The sequence below is a fragment of the Mycteria americana genome, chromosome 3 (assembly GCF_035582795.1).
Source record: "Mycteria americana isolate JAX WOST 10 ecotype Jacksonville Zoo and Gardens chromosome 3, USCA_MyAme_1.0, whole genome shotgun sequence".
NCBI classification, from domain to species: domain Eukaryota; kingdom Metazoa; phylum Chordata; class Aves; order Ciconiiformes; family Ciconiidae; genus Mycteria; species Mycteria americana.
The window spans coordinates 62,798,871-62,823,190 of NC_134367.1; the positions used below are offsets into that span (position 1 = coordinate 62,798,871).

Consider the following 24,320-nt stretch of genomic DNA (forward strand, 5'->3'; position numbering starts at 1 on the left):
AGGGGTTTAATTTAAACTAAGCATTTCAGTCAAACTTCATTTTTTGGGGGTTGAGGGTGGGAAGAGGAAGAAGTCAGGCTAACACTACTACTGAAACAAAACAAAAATAATTGAGTTTGTTTGCAGCTACAGCTAAATTATTACAGTGAATTATTTCACTGGAACCTCCTGAAGTGCCTCAGGAGACATTCTTCTGCATTAAGCTTGTAATTACTCTACAAAGCTATACTATAAATTCTTCATCCTTTTACAGCTGTCCCTCTGTTTACAGCTACACTTAACCGAACTGCTGCCATCAGCTACCTGCATTTTACACAGACTCAGGCTATATAAATTTTAAGAACTATTGCATGACATCTGCCTTTTCCCTTCAATACTGCTCTTGGTATCTGCAGTATCTGTAACTTGCCAGGAATTCTCAGCCATAGGCTCATTCTTAAGTGTTTAAAAACTATTCTCCACAATCTGTCAGTCATTAAGGGCTTTGCAGTTTAGTCAGAATTACGCCATAGACTTAAAGTATTTTCAATAGTAATTTCAAAGAGTTATTTTTGTGTCTTATTAAAGTAAGAAGTATTGTTACTTTCATTCAGGAATACCAAACAGGTGTATGATTGCACTGGTAGGTAAGATGCACCATTTTTTAAACTATGATATCCATCCAGTTAAATCTTGGACCACCTGATACCCCCCAAAAAAAAAAAAAAAACAAAAAAACCAACAACAAACCAAAAACCACTTTACAATGCTCTTTCATTCAACTTTTCATTGCAGTGCACATCAAGTGTGCCTGTTCCTAATCAAGTTAAGTTTTAACAGATTGAATGAACACCAGTTCCATACCTGGAAGAAGGATGTTAGGTACCATCTAGTAAGGCTACTACTCATTAAGATTTTGGTTTAAGATGCATCTCCCCAGCTGATGTCTAAAATGAACTATTTCACATACCTGGTTTAGAGAGAAGCTACCTAAACAGCTAACTAAAATAAACAAGGGACAATATCTCTGTCTTCGTAGGATGTGTGGAGAAAGTTGAAGCAGCAGTCTCTTATGTGGTAAGGGAAAGGGGGGATACAGGGAAAGTGTGTACAGTGGCAGCAGTTTCCTAAATGCGAACTGCTGCCAAAGAAATTATAACAAGTAATCAAACCTTTCTGGTTTTATGCTATGAAGACAATAGAGACTTAATCTACAAAATCAACAATAATGCTTTTCTGCTAATTAATACCAACTTAATGAATGAACTATATGATATGGTTAAGGCAAGTAGTAACAGTAATGTATTTTTTTTTTCTTGTCTATGGCTACAATCTCTTGTGAAATACCAAGTCCTCGGAAATTAAATTCAGGATCTTTGACTGAAGAGAGATATCTAGAGATAAAGATCAAGCTTTACAAGCTGTGGTACTGGCTTTGGGAATCCACTTTTGGAATCTCTGCACAGAGAAATCCAGTCTTACGAGTATCTTCAGGAAGCAGCATAGACACATTAGTGACGTTATGAACTCAATTTTCAGACTTCACACTAGAGAAAAACACCAATACTCCTTTATCTTCATGACTAAGTTGTGTTCAATACCTTGACTCTAATAAGATACGAAACACTTTGCATGTGGTAGATAACTGAAGGTATGGAAGACTCTACAGTTATTTCAACAGTCCTTTTATTGGCAGCACTTCAGTGCTCCCTTGAAGGAAAACAAATGTGTTAATCCAGTTCCTTTGAATTATGGAGAGTAGCTTCTATTGCACAATAACCAAAGTTTTCACTCTTTGTAGCTTCAGCTTTTCTTGTGGCAGACTACATTTGAGATCAAACCGCAGACTAACAGATATGTGATAAAACTGCACTAAGAGCACCAACAATTTGTTATTGTCAGACATTTCACACAACTAAATATGTAGACAGAGAATTTACATGACACAAAAATATACCACAATACAAAGCTTACATGAAGTTAAAAAGAATGTCAGTAGATACATTTCCATTTTATTTCCATTGCCATTCCATTTTAAGATACTATTCAAAACCCAAATACCTCCTTAGTATTTGACAAAACTGACTGGCTTTAAAAATCTTAAACACAAAACAGAAAATCACCACATTTTAACCAAAACCATAATATGTATTTAACTGCTCCATAAAAGCAGTTTACAGTCAAACAAGTTGTTCAAAATATTCCTTACAGATTTCCCTCCAGTCCCTCAAAGAATTAACTTTAATGTTAAAGGGAATATACTAGATTTTAAGATGCAAGCTTTATACATTTTAAAGCAAGTTTTAAATACAATAAAGTTTGGTTAAAGGCGTAAGTTGGAAAGACATATGCAATTCCATGATTTGGTACTCTTCATATTCATTCCACAAATGATAATAAAATGTATTTGTAGATGAAATGTTCCCATAAAATTTCAGAACTATATTCTATTCAAGTGATTTAGAAGAAGAACAAGTTTACATAAAATACTCAAACTGTGTTAACATAACACTTATTAAGCCTTATTAAACATATTTATATTAACAATTTGGAGTTTCTAAAAAAAACCCATGCATAAAAAAGGTACTAAACTCTTCTTGAAAACCAAAGGATACTGGACATCCAGTCTTTCCCTCAGAATCTTTCCCATACAAGCGCATCTACTCTCATCATTTGCCTCTCTTCACGCTCCAGAAGTTTTAGCTTAGATATTTTACATGAAGTATTTTAATAGCATGGTCATCACTATCACACAAAGTCTTAACAGAAAACAGAATTATGCTCAACTGTTTTTGCCCCTGTTCTTGTGCAAACAGGGAAGCCACTGTCACATCAAATGGCATAGTTATCAATAAAGATCTGATCACTGGCTGAGGTCTGAAGTTCACGACACCATTTGGCCCCAGAGGAACTTTACAAAAGATTTAGCCATATACTTAAAAATTGGAAATATATAACGATCAACTTTTCATTTGATAAGCAAGAAAAGACTGCGTACAAAACTTCTAGAATGCCTGTGTAGGCAACTCCATTTGTAATTCTGGGGGCTGGTGCACTCAGACAATGGGTTATAGAAGATCTTTCAGATACAATTAGATTGCAGACCATTGGTTCCATCACAACAAGCCTGGAACATCCTCAAATTCAGGCAATATTCACAAGATGTTTAACTAGGATGCAGAGAGGGTTACTACCAACATGACCATCTTCTTGCCTTCTCCAGCTATTCCCTACCCTCTCTTTCACCAGTGCACAAAGGAAGGAAAAGGAGCCAAGGAGACCAAGTAGTACCCAACCCCATGGAGCTTTCTCCCCCACTGCAGGCACTGGGATTTATAATCAAAACTGTCTGGGACACAGACTGCTGCTAGTGTTGCCTGCAATGCTGGCAGGCTGTTAAAGTTACAAAGAGAGAAGTATGTGCCAAAATATGTACTCTTGCTTGCCAAGCATATAATCCTGATGCATACTTCCTGATAGGAAAAGGATTTAATAAATATGAGACAATTTCCTTTTCCCTTTGCTTAGAAACGATCTTCTTTCCCACGTGCTTAAGGTCAGAGAAAAAGAAACGGCACAGCTTCCACATTTAAAAGAAGCTCGGTTAATTCTCTGCCTGGAATACTCAGCTTCATTTGATCGAGCACATTCCCTGTTTTCTTAACAACTCCGATGACAACCACCAGGACAAGTTTTGGAATCTAACTCAGTCTCTGCCTCCCATTACTCATAAAATGCTTCAAAACATGTTGGAGGGTTAGATTTATTTGGTGAATATGGCCCCAGTTCTTGCCAGGCCCACTCTACTGTGCAGTCTACTAGTAGGTTCTCTCCTGATCTGAAACAGCAGAGGAACACTTGTGAAGGACAAAGGTTTTGCAATTGAGTCCTGGCACACCCTTGGTTAAAAATCAGGAGAAGGGAAGTTTGCTACAAACTTTCCATTGCCACAGGTTTTAATTAAAACACAGGATACATATATGTTGATGGATAGCTTCTGATGTTTAAAAAGGCAACAGAAAGATAGTAAGTAGAAAAGCAAAATACATGGGTCAGGGAATCAAATAACAGACAGCATTACCATGCTGAGGCACTCAGATTGCTTTACTATATAGCATGTTCTAGTAATTAGTTTATTATAACACCATATGAGTGATACTAGTAAAATACTAGACAAAACAAGGCTAGGATTTCAAAAGAGTCCTCATTAAGGAAAAACTAATGGTAGCTAACAATAAATTCAAAAGATCTTGTTGAAGACCAAATGTGAAAGAGGTATTAATAACCATGTTAAAACCCTGCATCAAAAATAATCTTAATGCATTATTTAAGAAAATTCTTACTTTCATAATAAGGCTTCCAAAGAAGAAGAATCAGTTGTCATTTAGGTCTAACAGAGAAGAGTTGTCCACATACTGAAAGATGCCAGGCAAATGACCTAAGTGTTACTAAGGTAACAATCATGACTATTTTCCCTAACTTGCAACATCCTTCTGCTAGTTACCATCTTTTCCTATCTGCAAAAAAGGAGGAAATAAGACCTTTTACTCATGACAAGCTGTCAGAGATTTCAGTTGCTAAATAAGATATATTCAGCTGAGAACTTACAGAGGATATAGCAAAACAGTTGACATGGCTTTTGGAACAAAAGTCAATAGCACAGAGTGCGTTTGTATAGCAGCAAGATTTGCCTGACAGCAAAAGGCAGTCTACAAATACTCAGTTTTACCAGAGCCATTCTTGAATTTGAATTATTTACCATTAACCATTCTTGAAGCAAAAAGCAGGCAAAAGCATAAAAGATTTCAGAGGGGAAAAAGCCTGCTAAAGTAAATCAGAATTCTCAACTGAAGTTGGAAACATTAACTTCTGTCTCCCCATCATAAGATTCCCATAACTGCCGTAAGTCTAGCTACTGTGCCTCACATACAGAGTTTAAGCGTCATCTGACATCTCCTCAAGACCTATCTGTACAAATAAATAATGATCAAAATGAAACAAAACAGAAGAAATCTCTTGCCTTTGCTTCAGAAGCTAAATCATGTAACTTTTTATTTTTAACCCTTAGTTTACAAATCACAAGCTAGGCAAACTTTTTATGTATATATGTACATACATACACATACATACTTAAAAGTAAAAGCCATTCTCTGTATTGATGCCCTTTTGACTAATCCTCTCCTACCCTATTACTACCATCTGAAATACCTTATACAAGCCTGGAAGCTGGTCTTCAGAACCAAATATGAACTCTATGTTCTTATAAGCAGTGCCAAGGTAATCATTGGCAAAATGTATACAGACCCTACATGGCAGAGCGCTACAAGACAAAATAGTAGGACCCTCTCCCATAACTAACAGATGCCTATGGATTCAGAGTAGACTGTTTTCTGGCACCATGTCCCTGCTGCACGTTATGGTTTGCAGGTTCATCCAGTTTTAGGCTCCCCAGTACAAGAGAGCTGAGGACATACTGGAGCATGTCCAGCAAAGATGGTTAAAGGCTTGCAGCATCTGCCATATGAGGAAAGGCTAAGAAAGCTGGGATTGTTTAGCCTGGGAAACAGAAGGCCTGGGGTCAGCGGATCTTATCACAGTGTATAAACACCTGATGGGGGATAGTAAAGAAAACAGGGCCAGGCTCCACACAGTGGTACCTAGTGAAATGATATGAGGCAATGTGGACAAATCAAAATACAGGAAATTCTACTTAAACATAAGGGGGGGGGGGGGGGGAATAATATCTTTTTTAATTTGAGCATCATTAAACACTAGAACAGGTTGCCCAAAGAAGTTGTGGATTCTCCATCCTCAGAAGTATTCAAACCTGACTGGACAAGGTTCTGTGACCCTGCATTGAGCAGGAGAAGGGGTTAGACTGAGCAATTTCCAGAGGTCCCTTCCAACCTCAACAATTCTATAACTCCTGGCACAAATAAAATGGCTAATCATGTTCTCCAAAGGAAGCAGGAAAAATAAAAAAGGTAAAGTTAAGACAAGAATGCCTTTACGTTCTCCTATGACAGATGCCAAGTACTTCACAAAAATAAAACTAGCTCAAACCAGCTAATAATCTAACCAAACTGAGACCAAGAGATACCAACTATTATCAGATGTGTTAGGAATAGGATGACAAAGACTATTTTGAACTCTGACAAGAACCCTGTTTGAAACATTACAATCATTGGCCTGGTTTCCTACAGAAATAAGACCTGTGCGATCATACTGCCTGTTCATGTTTGTTATCCTTCTCTAGTAATGTTTAAGTTCAATAGTCAATTTTAACCAAATTTAGCAGTGGTCCAGAGGTCTCAATAATACTTAATTTCTACAGGACTCACAAAACCATTTTGGCAGGAAAGAAATCCAAATTAGTGAAGAGTGTCTAGTATGAACCCATGAGTAACCTACTCTATTCAGCTTACTAGCTTTACAGTCAGCAGTTACCAGTCAGACAAAATACATACTTACATAGTGATATTTGGACGGTTCTGCATCAAGTATATTTAGGGGATAATGGAAGAAAACAAAGGAAAGAGGTACTGACAGCACAGAACATTTATTATTGACAGGAAGAAAGCTGACATTTTGTTATAACGGAGAGCAAGGCAAAGTCATAGAAAACCATGCTTCATGAGTTCTTCCATTAGAACTTAGTTTCAAATATTTAAAGCCATGATGCTTTCAGGTAATCTTGAAATGAATTCTAAGGATTACAAGATGGTCAACAACATATTTGTCACCAGTAGCTAAGAGAAGCTAGTATTTCAGTATTCCCGTATCACTACTTCCAACTATTACTGAATATTGTAGAGTGGAGCATCAGAGCACAAAGGGAAGAAAAAGGAGAAAGAACATGAGTGGAGCAATATTTCAAATACATGAAAAACTGATTATTACCTAAAAATTCTACTGCTCATGTCCTGCTTTTACCACACTACTACCACATTCATTAGAACATTTTTGAAAGAAGTTAGCAGAAGCAAATCCAGCAATATAAGCCAATTTCAGCTGATATTGCATAGATGGGATCTCTAAATTCAGTTTATTCAGCTTGCCGGAATCTCAGCATGAGTTTCGCATTCTGAGTTTCTTCCCTCCTCTCCCTATCCACCACCATTACACTCAGAATGCAAACTAATTTGTGCCTCTAACCCAAAGAATCTGCACTCAGAAACACGGGGGTGGTTAGCTGATAACAAAAGCACAAAGAGAGAGCTGTGAAGGTATGCTGCAGGTATTTGAACTGATAATGCAGAGAGGATGATGTACATAAAAAGAAAATCTGCATCCTGAATTGCTAGTTTGATAATTTTGGTCAAATATTCATGAGTGTTTTGCAAGTATTCAAACTGAGTTAGTTCACACTGATTAACAATGTACCTCAACTGTTGCAGCTGACAAATCTGAGAAAACAAAACTTTAGACAGTCATCCTGGAATTTTGGCAGCAGCAATTCCTCAGACTACAAATAACTTATGGCATCACTTCTGTACAGAAGGGCACAGAATTTGTTGCAGTTTACATTATTGGGCATGGTGACGTCTAAGAGTGGAAGCAGAGAGCACAACCACTGTGTATGGAAACAGACCTGTCACGTCCTGAACCAAAAGGTTACCTTTCCTCACAGCTGGGTAGTTCATCTACTTCCAATCTGAGCACTAATGGACAGCTTCAAAGCTGCAATGATAGTTTAGACACATACACATCTTCACATATAGACCATATATAAAGCACTTTGGTCTCACCCAGGGAACTGACTACACCAACTTCCATATATTTTTCTTTTGAAGAACATACCAAGTTCAGTAGGCCATGTTAGAGGTGTCGATCATAAAATAGATCAGAGAAGTTCATTTGCAGTTTGTGTAGAGCTTAAGCTGCTTAATTAAGTTTCTTGACTTGGAAGAAGAGAAAACAAGAGTCTAAATCAAGTTACAATACTCTCAAGACTCTATGGGGAAGAGAAAAGAGTGAAGGGTCTTTGGCATCTTATTACAAGAACTCAGCACATCTGATTTAGAACTCTCATAATGGCATCTCAACCTTTTCTGTCAGGTCAGGAGATACTAGAGTGTTATTAAATATGAGGTCTTTTAATGCTTATATAAGCTACAGAGCAACACAGATACAATAGTCTTAAGACCACCAAATATAAAATAATTAGAAAACATTCAGAAATCTCTTAATGCATCCATCTTTGCATTTTGGGGGTAAAAAGAATCATAATTTTCACTACAATAAATCCCTCCCAAAAAGGTGTTTTCTGCCTGCCTATCCACTGCTATATTTCAACACCCTCTCTTGTGCGAACGACTGATAATTATTTTAGAAAGTCACTATAACCAACCATTTTGATGCAAGAACTTCTTTAACTGATAAGTCACACAGTTTAAAAATACAATATTACTGTAGGCAATGACAGTCTAACATAATCAGAAGAGATTAGTTCTGCTAATTAATACTCCTGTATTTCTTATACATTCTTTAAGTCAACAGCAACAACAGTCAGTGAAGATGTTTTAGAAATATTTTAGCTTTATAGACCGACTTAAATGTTTAAGTCAAAATTCCCTACCTAAGAGGAAATAAAACCATCCACCGGAAACAAAGCAGTATCTTACTGATCATACATTGCTATGCTGACTCAAATGTCTTGTGAGCACAAAACCACAATAATGCAGTCATTGCATTACTTAAGACTTCAAGTCTCTCTACTTCTCACTTTTTCTACTTTATGCTGTTCAAGAACTAGCTGCTAGACAGACCTTTGAATATCACCATTTTCACTATGATGCTAGACAAACAGCCACAAAGCCCACTAGCTGTAAGAAGAAAAAGACTAGCAGCATTTACCCATGAGGTGGAATAAGTACAGCTCATCCTAACAGGGTACAAAAGGCTGCAGAACAAAAAACATAAGTGACTTTTGAACAAAAAACCCCCAACAAAACGGGGCGGGGAACACAACTTTAGATTCCTCCTATTCTCTTACTTCTCACCCCAAAAGTTATGCCCTCTTTAGCACAGCAATCAGAAATGGAAAGGTACTGGAAGTCAAAGCCCAGGAGCTTGTACCTATGCTCTCCACATGCATTAGTGACTTTTCTCTTGCTATCACTTCTCCCTGTGCAGCAGTAAGATAAGAATTTAAAGAAGAGTGTGATCTTTCTGCTCCATTCCTCAAAACTTCTACACTAAAATTTGCAAGTGTGCTTTGAAGAATGGGAGCAAAACAACAAAGCATACAAATGATTCAAAAAAGTAACTACAACCAAATCAGTGGATCAAGTTGCAAAACTGAATATAGCACACACATGCTCTCTTGGCTGAAAATCACTGGATTGCTGGCAAAAGTCTTGCAGAATATTTTAGTCCTTTGCAGAATTACCAGCCCTTCAGGGTATCAACAACAAATACAGTTTTGTCATGTGAATGACTGCATACTCTTGAAAAGTAAGTGTAGCCTATGGCAGTGCTTTTCAAGCATAGAGACAGGTCAGTAAACGGAAAGGTTTTTCATGCAAAGGAAGATATACCTCAAAAGATAACAAGGCATCTCCCTTAGTCTGACAGGGTGAAAGGAGCAACAACTGTTTTCAAAACAAGAGGTTAGAAGCACTCCATGAGAGCATATTCAGCTTAGTTCGATTTCACAGGAGAAGAGGCTTTATATCGTAATCATGTTGATGAAAAATCTATATTAGCTTATCTCATTTGCAGCAATAGTTATGTTGCCTATTTTTAAACAAAGAATTCCGAGGTGGCTCCTTCAATTTCAGCTAAAGCCCTGAATGTGATCACCTTCATATAAAACAACAAGAAGCCTTCCACATTAAACTAGCATAGCTTTTAAAAATCCCAGCTGTGGGTCGGGTAACATTTTACTGCTCACAGCAGAGACAAGAAATTTTGCATACCTTTGCAGTGTATCACCATCACTCTCAACTCATTACAAACGTTGCTTTAGTGATGACCAGCAGAGCAAAAGCCATCTTCAATTCTTCAGTAGTATAGGACTTTGTAAACAACAGCAGTGTTTACTTTAGAGTTAATTCAAGGGGAGACCAAAAAAGACAAGAGAACAGAAGAAAATGAAATGGGGAGGAGAGATTACAAAGGGCTTGCTTGGAGCTGAAAGGATGAAGGGGAGAGAAAATATGAGGAACCACGCCTTTAGAGGATAAACTGAGATGGAGGGGAAGGAAAAAGAAACCATACTCAAAACAGTACATCTACTGCTGAAAATGGAAGCCCAACTTCAGTTGCTTAATGTAACCTCCATACAGACCACAGATACTCAGCCTCCTCCTTTAAAGGCATCTAAGTACATTCTTGTTTTAAAGGTCCCATGATAGGAGCAATAGTTCAAAAGTACTGTCCTTGAATGATCTGTGGACACAGAGTTGCCCACTGATGTCACTACTTTAATAAGCTCAAATTTAGCATTGAAGAAAAAAAAAAAATTGCAATCTAGTTAGTGACCAAATCTGCTGTTCAAATGTTTGCACATACAAGTTATGTATGATCAAAGGTACAAAAGTCACACTCTACTTTCTAAGCTCACCAAACCAGACAAAGAAATACTAAATCAGTCAGAAATGTCTCAAGTATCTCCAGCTCCAATCCACTCCTACACAGTGCTACATTTTCCCTCCATGCCATCATAGTTTACATACCATTTCAGACTAATAATGCACTGCAAAAATATGTTTAAAGAAAACAAATTTCTGTAATTTTATTTTATGCTACTGAAAAGTAGAAACAATTATAATTGTAAGCTTGCAAAAGTCTAATGGCAAAGCATGGTTTGTCTTCCATAAAAAGATAACCGTTAATACCCTAACAATAGCAAACAAACAACTAGAAAAATGGTAAAGGTGGAATTCCCATTACAGCAGAATCTTGCTGTTCTAAAAAGTATTTAATACTCATGAAGCTTTGTTTTGGCAGATGTCAAAGTTGCTATTTTATGATTTTGTTTCTCTTTCATTTTATAAAAGAAGTATACACTGCAAAACTTTCCGACTTTGTTTCTGTATAGTAATCAAACTAATGTTCTGGCACGTGAGAAAGTTACTCGAGCCTCTACAACACCAAGAAACTTCAGTAAGAGAATTTGCACACAATTATTCAAGTATCAGTTACATTCTTGAACTATCAGACAATAATAGTATACCTGAACACATCTGGGAAAAAAGACTTAACTGCACAAACTCAGACATTTTTGTATCTCTGTAACAAAATTAGACTAATCCAAGTCATATTTGTCATGAAACACCACTGTTTTGCATAAGTATATAGGAACCCTCTTCCTCAAATCCGGATGAGATACTTTGAAGAATTAAAGTGTCATCTGACAGCAGACCAATGCCATCACAACACAGCACTGCCCTGCAGACTCCCCCCATACACATATAGCAGCAATAGACTTGGAGGTAAGTGCCTGGCTCCATCCAACACATTGGTGGGAGACAGAACCTGATGCTAGTCAGCAGCAGCTGCTCTTCTCTATAAGAAATAAAAAACTCCATACCCATGAAAAAAAAAAATAAACCTTTGTTTCCCCACAAAAGAGGGATCATCTTTATTCCATTTTATATTAAAATGAGGGTGAGAGAAAAACAAGCAAGATTTGACAAGCTGCAGAAACCATGGGCAACACATAAGTACTACTTAACACAGTGTAATTCAAAAGGATTGATAAAGCAGGATATTCTTCTAAAAGAAGCTCTAAGGGCCTGCTGCATTACTAAGTTTCAGCTCAACTAATTACATATTAAAAATCATCTGACTTTACTAAAATTAAAAAAAACCAACCTTTTCCACTCAAAAGTTACCTCAGAGGGAAATTGCAAAATTTAATTAAAAATTGATTCAAATTTAATAGACAACAACATCCAATAACAAATAGAAGGTAGACCAAAAGAAAATAGTACTCAAGGAAAATACAATGAATTCCTAATAAAAAGAGACATATGTCTTTACTAAGGTTAGAAGCAACCAAAAATATCCCATGGCGACATCAATGCATTTTATAATACTGTCTTGCACTAGCTCCTGATGCTTAAAACTTAAAGCACTTTCCCTATTACAAGAACTAGGATAACTTCTTCAGATACTATGTGATACAAATTCTAATGCACAAAATCCAAGTACTTCAGTCCTGCTTTGATTTTTATCACTGCTGATACAGCCATTTCAGCTCTGAAGTGGTAGTTGATCAAAAGCACAGTCCAATACCAGAGGAGTAAGATCAGAGCAAAGAATTCACCTCCAACATGGACACGTGAAGTAAAAAAACCAAAAAAACCAAACCCCAAAACACCACAAAACAAAACCAAAAAACCCCTACCTTTTATAAAGTTTCCTGTATCTTCTATAAGAAGTTTTTATCAATGCCATTTTCATGTCAACTAACCTACCTTTAAGTTCTTAAATAAAAGTATTAGTTAACCATCTCTCCTAATGATGACCCACGAAATAGACAATACAAAAGATTTATAATACCTTAATCAAGTTATTTTTGTTAGGTTCCTGTTCACTCTGAACTGCAGGAAAGTTTGCCCTACACCTAAATGACAATTTTTTCCTCTACTATTTTTCTGAATCCCCAACAACTTCCTGACCCTTAACTCAAAATTTAAAAGCATTTCTCAAAAACAGCATCTCCTAGAAATCTATAACCATCACTTAACTCCACTGTGCTAACTGATGCATAGCTCTGGATGAAGCTAGTTTTGGGTTTTTTGGTTTATTCTTTACTTAAAAAAACAAAGCAAAAAAAAAAGTTTCATTGAATAGGATCTCTGAGAACATGAACTTTATTTTCCTTTAGTTTGACTTGCTACCATAACTACGTGATCAGTTTACCACAACACACCTATGGACATATTGCCTGAGTTATCCGAAACAAAGCTTCAGTCGGGGCGGGGGGAAGCACCACCAAAAAGCCAAAAAGAATCAGCCAGAGGAAAACTGCATTCTTCCAAAAGAAATGCCTATGCTTTTACCTTCTTGACATAGCCAAAGATCTGAAAATATGCACAGAACAAAATCATTTGTTGTGTACTGTGCAGTTAATTTAACTGCTTATATATTGATCCTTCTAGCCAGCATCATATACTATTGTTAACCTTGGAACAATACAACATAAAACCCCGCTTAGAATTTGAAAATTAGCATTTGCAGAAAAGTCTCTCTAATGTAACTACTTAAAAGGAGTCTTAAAACATTTAACCAAAAAAGTCAAACTGATGTGTTTTTAACATGAGTAAAACAAGAACACCCTTGTGAGCTTTTGAACAGAAAGGATCCACAGATTTTTAGTGAGTATCCTTTGCAAGCAAGCAAAGATCATTCAGCAGTAAAAGAAAGCAGCAGGTTGATTTTAACTTCAATAAGCTTGACATCTAAACTACAACATACTAGCTTTTTTGCTTTTTTAAAAAAAAAAAAAAAAAACAAAACACCACACAAACCAAAACCCACTTCACCAGACAAATTAATCTTCCCACATCATTCACCAGTTTATGGATACAAGATGCTTCAAGTCAGAAAGTTAGGGCTCATGACAATGACTGAATAGTTCAGACACTAAAAACTGTTTTTATCTGGTCGCATTCCAAAGTTTTAACGCTTCTTCGTATGGTGTACATCTTGCCCTTTATCTAAGGCATATGAAATACTCTAAACCAGCACCAACAGTTGGGGAATTTTATGGTAAACCAACCATCTTCATAGTAGGTGTTGCCTTGGAACACAAGCTAAGAGAATGGAAAAAAAAGTATTAAAAATCAGGGAAAACTGAAAAAAGGTCTGAAAAATACAAAGAAGTTGCATTTTTATAAAAGCAAAAAATGGCTGAGGCAAATCTGCTCCCAACATATCAGCAGCATGTTTTGCATTTTTCACATTGGCTTTTAAAAATCCATTTGCAGGCAGTAAATAAAACACTTTTCATTCTTAGCCCAGTACTTTAAGTCCCATGATTCCTCAAGATAAAGAGTTAAATCATTTAGACTTTAGAATAAGTTAGCTGAAGTGTATTTTACTGTGCTAATGTATGTGTATTTTTATAAAACTTCATTATGCTTTCTGAAATACAAGAAACAGAAGTCCGTAATACATACAAAGACAAGAAGTAATGCAGCTTCTAGCATCATCCTTTCATATCAGAGCTAAAATTGCACAAACTTTTCCTCCAGAAGGATCTGTCTCACATTTAATACTGGGTCTCTGGTTAAGATAGCAAGTATTCTGTCAGGATTATTGAGCTTATAATGGTCTAAGGATGAAAGTAAAATGTAGGCTTATGTATCTTTTACTAAATTTGCTAAAAGAAGTGTGCATGGGCGTGTAGGGGAAGGCAGTGCTAAAGAAGTTTCTGTCTTCGGCCCCTTCAGGTCTTCAAAAAGCAGGAAAATCCAGTTAAATTTGTTATATATGGTTTCTTAGAACTTGATTATTTTAATATATCACACTGGCACTCCTCCCAAGTCAGAACACTGTCGTTCACTACTGTGTTCTGTAGTAAGATTTCATTTTGTGTTTAGATGAGGTTTTTAGACATAGACCTCTGGCAATGTAAGTCATTTTACAGAGTGTTTTCATGGAGAAGGCACCTTTTCTGCAAGCATTTTCTCACCTACAACACAGGATTGAAGCATTCCCAAATTCACTTTATATATAGTTTCATTTCTTCTACAGTACAGGAACAATGTGCTGGTAATAATATGGTAATAATAGATCCTTTTTTTCCAGAATATGTCAAGTACTCGGTTTCTACTGTAAGTCATTATTCTATTCTGCAGTTATCCCATGGAACTTAAATAGCATCTTTACTTTCTGAAATGACACTGGGACTAAATTCAACTGTGACAAAAAAAAGGTAACGTTTTAATATGCTATATGTTTCACCGTTTCTACTGAATGGAATTAAGAGATAAAGAGGGAGAATATGGATTTCACCCTTCAGAAACATGTCTTACCCTTCTGAAGGAAATATTTCCATGTATTCAGAAAAAGTTACAGTGGTCTCAGGTTGTAAATATCATACTCAAGGCAGGAGGAGGAAGGAAAAAAGTAAATCTGTAAGTGCACAGATCTTATTTAATTGTTTTCTATAAGACATCCTCAAGCACACAAAAAGTAGAGAAAGCACACTGTGAAGGTGAGCCCAAATATCCAACAGCTTAAGTTAATTAACATGAGATAATCAGAGGTCCAAAACAGGTTTAATAATAAAATCACTTGCAACTGGAGTTTGTAAAGAAGGGGTAGTAGCACTGATATGTAGCAATCCCAGGCTTGGTCCGAGGAGTCGCCTCTGACCATTATGTAGCTAACCTCTTGTGAAAGATTACTGCCATACAAAAGTGTTGACTACAGAGGGGACAAAGCAGCCTTAAGACCAAACATGGACTTAAGTATGAAGTTTATGCTATGACATTCTTTGGGTTTTGGTTGTGGGTTCCCCCCTCCCCCTTCCTTTTCCTCTAGACATTGGATTTGCTTCAAGATTCCTGGTCCAATAATGCAATATCCTACCAGGAAAAGTATCCAAAAAGCCATACAAGAAAAAGGATCCAGTCCTCTAAGAGAAGATCAATGATACACAGGCTTACTATTTTGCCACATTTAACTGATTGATGATGGAACAACAGCAGTTACAGTATTATTTAAGTACAACTTCAAAAGTAGGAAGCCAAACGGGATAAAACAGCTTCTTTCAACTGAGAAACAGCAAATAGTTCATTTACAAATAGCATCTACAAAGTACAAAACACTGTATTTGGAAATTGAACAAGAACTTTCAAATCCAAAATTGAAATGTTCAAACTCAAATGAGTTTGCAGGACATACTCAGTATATTCTAAAATATTTTATTAATGACTCCTTGCTTTTGTGAGTAACTGGAAGCAAGAAAAGTGTTTCTACAAATGTGAAACCCAAGTGCATATTTTTATCATCAGATTTTAATTTTAGTTTGATTTTCAGAAGAAGTAGGATACATGCTGAGTCAATCAGAATTTAAAGGTCTACCTATTACCAATTCAAAAGCTTGCAATAAGAATATATATTTTAAATCCCATATACGGGATAACTGAGTATTTCAAATTAGAAAAAGCTGTTCTAATTTTCCATTGTGGTAAGAGGTCACATCATGCATTTTAAATACGTACTGAAGAATGTTATTAAAAATACAAAAACTATGTTCTTAAAACGTTGTAGTCAAATTCTTATCCAGGCCACTAAAAAGAATACCACAGTTATGGTCTATACTTCTCAAGCCACAGTAATGGGATAGCAGTAATTTACAGTAAAATCTGGTGTTACATTTAGCTGTACAACACTACTAATTACAGAGTCATTTCAACAATAAATATTTGGTTAAACTCTGCTTTGTCATCAGTGCAAGCAATTTAAGATGAAACTGATCTTTCAGAGTGTCCACACTTCTTTTTTAGAGTCTATTTTTATTTTCTGGTAACTGAACATCTTTTCCTACAGAACATTTCTCCAGAACTAGTGCTTTGCAAACAGAAAACCGCACAGACAATGTTAGAAGCAAAAAGGAAGATTCAAACCTAGAGCACCAAGGCAATCCATAGTCCCCTTTAAACTGTCCTTAGCTAACCCTATTTTACTATTCAATGCCAAAGTCTTCTAACAATGACCTTACAAGAGCACACAGGCTGCATCACTTAGCAACAGCAAGGTAAGTTAAAAGACAGGCCATATCACACCCTTCAGAAAAAAGATCCATGGAGGAGAAACCAAGACAGCGATGAATAGGAGCACCATGGTAGATATAATATCAAGTAAAACACTCAGTTAACCCCCTAGACACTGACAAAGAAGTCTCCAGCTTTAAAGAGAGGATCCTCCTGCAATGCTCCTTCACAACAAGGTCTCTGAAGAGCCAAGGTACTATTAATAAAAGCACTACATAAATGAATGGCAGTAGTAGCTTATCTCCACTAGAAAAAAACTCCAACCAACAAGTAATAATTAAAAAAAAAAACCAAAACAACAAAACACTACTACCTGCTTCTGAGAATATTCAGAGCCAGCCAATCAGTATTTATACAAGAGACCAACTTAACAGAAGTCAGGCCTTCAAAGCATCTCATACTTGAGTCCAGTCACAAACACCATGCCACCATCAAAGGAATGTTGCGATGTGCAGAGCAAAGGGTAGGCATCTGAAATTCTCCTTTATGAGACCTCATAAACATTACCTATAATTGAGTCCTCTACTATCATAAGAATGAGAAAAGATCCAGCTTTCCTCCAGAACTAGGAAAAAACCCAGGGTACAGGAGTGTAGAAGGCAAGAAGGTCAAGAGAATTATTTGAGAAGGGAAACAGGATTTGAGTTTTGTTTTGTTGGGGTTTGAAGTTTTACATATCAAGTCCATAGATTTCTGCTGATTTTTTCTACTTTGAAGGTAGTATGTCAGATGTAAGGAACTACATAAAGAATATAAAATGGAGAAACCAAGCCATGAGCTGTAAACTGAAATTAGAGAATGCTATTCAGCATTATTGTCAGCAATGCCTATACAGCGTGCTGAGCAGGTGGCAGCACTTACAGAGTTGCTCTAATGCAGTGTTTGCATAGTGCCACTAAAACATCAGACACTACTGCAACAGAAACAAACTTCTTTTTCCCGCAAGTCCGTTAAAATAAACAAGCATGCATTCTTGCTAAGCTGTCCCACTTGCATTACATGCAAGGCTATAATCTCATACCATACACAGAACATACTTTTCTCATTTCACTAGCCAAAAAGAATGGCTATTTTTGGATTACCCAATAGAAATTTAATTAATATTCTGTTGATATGGCCTTCACTTAGTCTGTAAATCTTTACAAAGTACTCAAAGACAAGGTGAAGTTTATGGAGGAAATAAGTCACTAGTAAAATTACCTTCACAGAAGAGTTTATGTCACAAACTTTTTAATTAAGAATGTAAGACTTGCTAAAAGTAAAAATATTTAGCGTATCATTAATATGTTTTTTCCTGTATAATATTATGAAACTGACAACTTAAACCATGTAAATTTATCACATCAATGGCGAAAATATTTGAGAAGTTGAAACAGAACACAGAACTTCACTTATTTAGTAAATTCCTACAGTGAATTTTCTGATATTAAAAAAAAATAAATCACAAGTTACCTCTAACTCCAATACAAGTCTTGAAGATTAGTAGAATGCAATCAACTATGACAACTGGATAACAGCACGATATCTTCTTTACCTATAAGGGAGAGTTAAATTTGAAGTCAAATTACACCAAAGATTATCCCACCAACCAAGTGAATTAGAAAACCAGATAAGTGAAACTGAACTGTGCTTAAATGAGAAATACATTTTAAAAATGTGAACACCCTTCCAAATAGGAAGAGAAAAATACACAATCATTTAACTTGCACTTTGATTTACCTCTTTTAAAAAAATAGGAGTGTGGCAGTTTATTATAAATCTAACGCTCTTAAACTCAAGAGGAGTCTTTTCTTTCAATTTAGAAAGGCAGAAATAACCCCTTACGATGCAGTTTGATGTCTCGTATAACCCAGGCTATAACACAACCACATGTTCCCACATCCCCTTTTCTTGCTCCCATTCCCCTTTCTTGTGTCCAGCCATTGTGTGAATATACAGTGAACACTTTTCCAACACTGCTTTTCTTGGGTTAATTTTGCCTGCAATGAGAAAGAAAGCTCACCTTCCCTCTTCTCGCTCCCCCCCAACTTAAGATCAGTTCCAGAATGAAACCGCCATTTGAATTAGAACATCTTTCACTTTCACATCTTTCACATCATCAAGGAAAGCATTCAACCTTGCTTTAAAAATATCTAATGGCAAATACACTGTACACTACAACCTTTGGTAAAATCATTTTTACCCTACTGAAATTTACACATGGTAAACTAAAAATGTAGAAAGCTTGTCCTCTTTCAATAATTAGAGTAATGCTGTATACTACAGACATAACTATTAAAAATGTAAGCCATTTAGAGTCTTTTCCTGCCACTGAATCCTTTCATAGCCACTATTATCTGCTCTCGTCCACATTACAGGCACATCTATCACCATTTTATTTTGTTCCCTCCCTTTTTAATCCTTAAAGAGATCAATCTTTTGTATTGAAACATGGTTCCCAGTTCTTGTAACTTTTTAAATTCTTCTAAATTCTTAAATACTATCAACTTGCTGAAGTTTAACGTCAAAAGTGAACACAGAATTCAAAAAGAAATCCCATAAGCATCAATTACAGAAAGATTTTATTACCTGGTCGTATAATTTATATGTTGTTTATATACCTAGTTTGATTTTTTGAACAATGACTTAAAAGAGATCTTACGTTCAAATCATTGTTAATCACAACCCACAATACCACCTTTAAATGTCTGTACTTCCCAGAACACTTTCCCATTTTCCACCCATGACCCACATTCTTCACCCTTAAATGTCTGACTCAGGAGTTGGCCACATGAAAAAATGCATATTTTGCCTATATCCACACTCACTAAATGATTCAGATCATACTGAATACAATAAGTAATACAATTATTCTTCAGGTTATCCTCTCTAAATGAGAGCCATTCAGTGTGGGCGCTGAAACCTCATTAACAGACATCAACAAGCCAGACTGGCTTCAGAGAGCTGCATTTGTTTGCTCCTACTTTTTAAGTTATATCAAAAAGTGGTAATAAAATCAGAAACTTAGTATGAATTGACTGCAATTGCTGGAGACTTATCAAATTAGAAGTGGAACAAAAGGTATATTTCCAAAGGAATGAAGCCTGGAAGTCTATTCCACTTGGCCCTGGCTGTTAAGAAGCTTGAACTGTCCCTCTTCTCCACTTCCAACATGCGTGCACACAGAATATGTACATTTTTGAAAGTCTTGTCTAGACCATTCTAAATGGCATTGTTACGCTGCAAGCTCATCTGCCATGATATAAACCTCGAGGTCCATAACCTCTGAAAACACGGAAGGGAAGGTCATATTCTAAGCCCAAAGGGAATCAAACTCAGCAGAAGGCTACAATTTAAGCAAGAGCAAGCAGCTCAACTTCCCACCATAGAGGTTAACACCAGACAGAAAACAGCATGGCAAGCAGAAATGGAAACTTGTTGGAAGGGAGGAGAGTAGCAGCTGAAGCAGAACACTTCGCCTGAATACTCTTTAAGGGCCCTTCCTGCGTAACCCAGGATGCCACGAAACAGGTTCTGAACTGGGTCTGTTCTATAACTAGTTGGCTCTGTAGCCTGGGGACTGAATTTATCTGCTGTTTGAAACTTTAAAATATCATGACAAAAGGATGCGGCCTTATTTTTTTAAGATAGTTCCTGTTAAAAAAGTACTTTGCCATTTCAAACTCCCCAGGCCTGGAAATATGCAAGTTTATGAGAATTTGCTGAAGGCTAAGTTTTCCAGAACGTGCTTGTTGCATTTCACTAACACTCTGGAAGTACCCATGCTAGCAGACAGGAAAATGAGGCAGTAAAGCTAAGCAAAGCACTATATGTCAATGAAAAAGCTATAAATTACATGGTTTTAATTAAAAATGGGACTTAGACAGCTTTACAAGAAGAAAAAACATCCTAATTGAACTGTTTGCTAGTCTTTACTGGTATCAAAGCACCTTAACCTAAGTTTACTCCCTAGCTGGCTATTACTTGTTCCCTGGCAGTGATTTATTTCAGAAGCTGTTTCTGGAAATCATAATCATTAAGATGACAAATCCTCAAACCAACTCCCTTATGTCAATCAGCAATCATTCATACAGTAACCTCCTTTAAGTCCATCCTAGCCATACACATGCATGCATGCATGCACAATACTATTAACATCAAAAGGTATTAACTTCAACTCAGTGGGATCTTCACCTGTGGAAAAATGCTGCACTAAAAATGTCACCACAGTGTTAATAGCTCTTTTGAGAGTATTCAGACTTCACAGTACTGTAATCAAAGCCTTAGAAAAGAACAATAATAGGAAAAGAACTTTGGACTTAAATTTATAAATAACATCTCAATTTTTTTTAAAGACCTCGGTGCATAATGTTCACGCAGAGGCCAGGTCATCACATATTGAAAGGTAGACTGTTATTTTTATTGTATTGTGTGCTCTTTAGTGGGTTTTGTATTGTAAGTTCTTTAGCAGACTCCTGTATGCTCTTTAGCAGGTAAAGAACATACAGTAGGATTCTACATTGATTTTTATTCTAATCCTGAAGAGAAAGGAAATTGGGCGTGTACAGGCTTCTTCAATTTCATCCAATACCTAATTATCGATAAACAGCTTCAGTGCAGGGTCCTATTTAGCTCATTTGTCTGCAGTTGCTCACTTACAGCTGAAAGAAAGAAACAGCCCAAGACGCAAACGGATGAAGTTATCAGAATGAGGAGCAGTACTCTAGGAGGAAAAAATACTAAAAAATCTCCTCTCCTCGCGCAGCATTCATACGACGGGGACGGGAGAGTAACCGACAGAAACCAGGCCAGATTTTCGGGGAAAAATACCCCTCTCTTTCTTGCCTGGCAGTCTCACACCAGGAAGTGGCAGACCCAAAAGGGCAGCAGATGCGGGGACGGCCGCGACGGCGGGAGCACGTCCAGCCGCGGCCGGGGCGCCCCGACGTGCCGTCCCCCGGCGGGGCGAGCTGGCGGGGCGGCGGGGCGCGGCGGCGGACGGCCGGAGGCTGCGGGCAGTGCCCGCGGCAGCAGCCCCGCGAGGGAGATTTGAAACTGAGCGGCGAGAAGCGGCTCCGCACGGCTCGCCTCGCCGGGACCTGCGCCCGAAGCCCCGCGGAAAGGAAGGAGGAGGGGAGCGAGGGAGGAGTCGGTCCCCTCAGAGAGCCCTGCCCGCCCCAGAAGGGAAAAGGCCCCACCGCGCGGAGGGGCTGCGGCGGCTCCGCCGCCGGCGGGGAGGAGATCCCCCCCGCCGCGGCCGGCGCTCCGGACACGCTTCCTCAGAGCCGCTGCCGCCCCCTGCCGCCCTCCTCCCACGGCCGGCCCCGGCTCTGACAGCCCTCGACCTCCCTCCCGCCCGCCCAGCAGCCGCTCGGGGCCGGGAGGGGAGGGGGCAGCTCTGCCCGCAGGACGAGCGCCCGGCCCGGCCCCGCCCGCGGCGGACGGAGCAGAGCGGGGGAAACCGCCGACGGATGCGGGGCAAAGCGGCCCCTCTGCGCACGGTCGCCCCCCCCGCAGCGCTGCGGCTGCCCGGCACCCTCCTCCCCGCCACCCCCCGCTGGCGGGAGGCCCCGCTCCGGGCCACACTCCGCCACACTCCCCCAGGGGCTCGCTCCCCGCCGGTACCTGCTGCCCAAACGGCCACGGCCGCCGCCGCTCGCGCTCGCATACGAAATCGAAGTTCCCCAACCGCAGCCGTCAGCCCAGCCCGGGAGAAACCCCCGCCGGCCCCGCCCCCCGGCCAATCCGCGCCCCGCCCGCCCCCGCGCCCCACCCCCGTCTCCTCCTCGGCCGGCCCTCCCCGGCGCCGGCCCGCCGGCTGCCCGCTCCGCCCCCGCCCTCGCCGCCGGGCCGCGCCCATCGCCATTGGCTGGGGCGGCCGTCAATCGTCGGAGCGGGAGCTTCGCCCCGCCCCCCTTCTGGGCCACCTCCAACGGCCGCTGCCCGTCAGGGGCGTGGAGGCTCTGGCCCCGCCGGCAGCTGTAGCCGAGTGGCGGGGAGGGACACGGGAGCGCTGCTGCAGCGTGGGCACCCGCATCGGAGGGATGGCTGCCCGGGAGCGCCGCTGGCCGGCCAGGGCCCCGGGCGAGCGGCGCGGTGTGCCGCAGGCGCCGCCTCGCCCCTTCCCGGCTCGCCGGGCTCAGCGCCGGCGCTGCGGGCGGTGAGATGTCGCTGTCCCCGCAGCGCCTGTCGCAGCGGTGTCTCCACGCGGACTCGTAATCCGCCGATGTTACGCGGAATGAGCTCTTGCCGGGCTGCGAAGGAGGCCAGCGGCACCGCGGGCTGTGCGGGCGGGGAGCGCAGCGGTAGCTGGAGGGAAGGAAGCGGTTACTCCTCTCAGCCCCGCGCTCCTCAGACGCCGCGTTGACGCAGCCTCCAGCCGGGCCCCCCGCGCGGGAAGGACGCGGACACACGGGAGCGAGCGCAGCAGAGCCCCCGAGGTGGCCGGGCTGGAGCTGAGGGACGGGGCTGGTTCAGCCTGGGGAAGAGACCGCGATGGGGGGCCCACAGCAGCCCCCAGCACCCGTGGGAAGGTGGTGGAGAAGATGCAGCCAGGCTCTTGCACAGTGGGAGGCTGAGGGACAATGGGTGTGGAATGAGAGGTTCAGCCTGGGTGTAAGGAAAAGCTCTTTCATGCTCAGCACAGTTGGGCAAGGGAGTGGGTTCCCCGGGGGTTTCCTACACCCAAGTGGACACAGTCCTGAGCAGCCTGGTCTGACCATGCAGCTGACCCTGCTGTGAGCAGGAGCTTGCACTGGAGACCTCGTTACAACCTGAAATTTCTAATGATCTACAGTCTTGATGGGGGTTGTCCTCCACTTTGTTAAAGATCTTTTGGATGCCTTTGTGGATGCTGACCGCGAAAAGGCCTGGATATGAAAAACCTGATGGAGGGCAAGGGCAGCTGCTGCGCTGTCCAGGCTGCCAGCCCCAGGAGTGCTGTGGGTAGTCTGCCCTTGGCACCTTCCCCACCTAAGGGCAACTCTCTTGCCCTAGGCCTTTGGGCTCTCCTTTAAACCATGTATTAGCCTGTTCATTGTTTTTATAACTTTTCTTCCAGCATATGAAAGGTGTGTCAAATCTTGGACCAAGAGGTGATGCTCTGGCCTGGAATTTGTGCATTTATGTACAAGAAGGAAAGAAAAAGCTGGGAGAGAAATGTGGTACTAGCAAACAGGTGTAAAAAACCAAAACCTAACAACAAACCAACAAAACGACTGTCTGGTTAAGAAAGCAAGGCCTCTTTTAGCTTTGATCTTTGTCTTTTCTCATTAAGAAAATTATTTACATTACATGCACTCATACTGAATTTGCAAAATCCAGCACACAGTACATGGTGCCTGTACAACTTCAGTTCATTCCTTTTATGCATTATAACCTAAAGTTAACTACAGATTTCCCACATCACTCTTATATGCACAACAAGTCATGCCTTTTTTAGGGCACAGAACAGATTTTTCTACTTTGGAGCAGAGCTGTGCAGTAGAATAAGCTATTTTCTATATAATCCCTGTGTCATTTCTAGGAAAACTAGAGGGGGTGGGGCGGAGAGCAGGATCATTACTGAGGCTGCTGAGTGTTCTTTACAGAATTCTAAGGAAATTGTAAGATACTAAGTTTTCTGTA

General features: G+C 39.8%; 1 protein-coding gene across 7 annotated transcripts in view; it reads right to left on the bottom strand.

Annotated features, from left to right (window-relative positions):
- Positions 1-22,416, bottom strand: part of EPB41L2 (erythrocyte membrane protein band 4.1 like 2) — a 126,996-nt gene extending 104,580 nt beyond the window's left edge. For all 7 annotated transcript variants that reach the window (XM_075498744.1, XM_075498743.1, XM_075498742.1 and 4 more), the window contains exons 1-2: positions 22,320-22,416; positions 18,168-18,243 (exon numbers count right to left, since the gene is read on the bottom strand). The gene's annotated coding sequence lies outside the window, so the exon portion shown is untranslated. The remainder of the gene's footprint in view (positions 1-18,167; positions 18,244-22,319) is intronic.
- Positions 22,417-24,320: the final 1,904 nt, after the last annotated feature.